Source organism: Propithecus coquereli, unplaced genomic scaffold, assembly GCF_000956105.1.
Source record: "Propithecus coquereli isolate 6110/MARCELLA unplaced genomic scaffold, Pcoq_1.0 Scaffold138, whole genome shotgun sequence".
Lineage (NCBI taxonomy): Eukaryota > Metazoa > Chordata > Mammalia > Primates > Indriidae > Propithecus > Propithecus coquereli.
Window position 1 is genome coordinate 5,422,018 of NW_012138080.1, and position 1,119 is coordinate 5,423,136.

A 1,119-nucleotide genomic window follows, 5' to 3' on the forward strand; every position below is an offset into this window, starting at 1 on the left:
GGCATAGACGGGGCTTACCTAAAAATGATACAAGCCATATATGACAAACCCACAGCCAACATCATACTGAATGGCGAAAAATTGAAAGCATTCCCACTTAGAAGTGGAACTAGACAAGTTTGCCCACTATCTCCACTTCTATTCAACATAGTGCTGGAAGTGCTAGCCACAGCAATCAGGCAAGAGAGTGGAATTAAAGGCATACAAATGGGAACAGAAGAGATCGAACTCTCACTATTTGCTGATGATATGATATTATATCTAGAAAACCCCAAGGATTCAACCAAGAGGCTCCTGGAATTGATAAATGAATTCAGTAAAGTCTCAGGATACAAAATCAATACACACAAATCAGAGGCTTTCAAATACGCCAATAGCAGTCATACCGAGAACCAAATCAAAGACTCAATTCCCTTCACAATAGCAACAAAGAAAATAAAGTATCTAGGAATATATTTAACTAAGGAGGTAAAAGATCTCTACAGGTAGAACTATGAAACATTGAGGAAGGAAATAGCAGAGGACGTAAACAGGTGGAAAACCATACCATGCCCATGGGTTGGTAGAATCAACATTGTTAAAATGTCTACACTACCCAAAGTGATCTACAGATTCAATGCAATCCCTATTAAAACACCGACATCATTCTTCACAGATGTAGAAAAATTAATTTTACGCTTCGTATGGAACCAGAGAAGACCCTGTATAGCAAAAACAATTCTAGGCAATAAAAACAAAATGGGAGGTATCAATTTACCGGACTTCAAACTTTATTACAAGGCTGTAATAGTCAAATGAGCTTGGTACTGGCACAAAAACAGAGCCATTGACCAGTGGAACAGAACTGATAACCCAGATATAAAACCATCCTCATATAGCCATCTAATCTTTCACAAACAATTCTAGGCAATAAAAACAAAATGGGAGGTATCAATTTACCGGACTTCAAACTTTATTACAAAGCTGTAATATTAAAATGAGCTTGGTACTGGCACAAAAACAGAGCCATTGATCAGTGGAACAGAATTGAGTTTGACTATTTTAGATTCATCATATAAGCGGTATCAGATAATACTAATATTTATCCTTCAGGTTCACTATTTTTGAAAATGGCAGGGT

At 36.9% G+C, this 1,119-nt stretch overlaps 1 protein-coding gene across 2 annotated transcripts in view; it reads right to left on the minus strand.

The window, feature by feature from the left end:
- WDPCP (WD repeat containing planar cell polarity effector) overlaps positions 1–1,119 on the minus strand; it is a 264,905-nt gene that overhangs the window by 145,193 nt on the left and 118,593 nt on the right. The window lies entirely within an intron of this gene.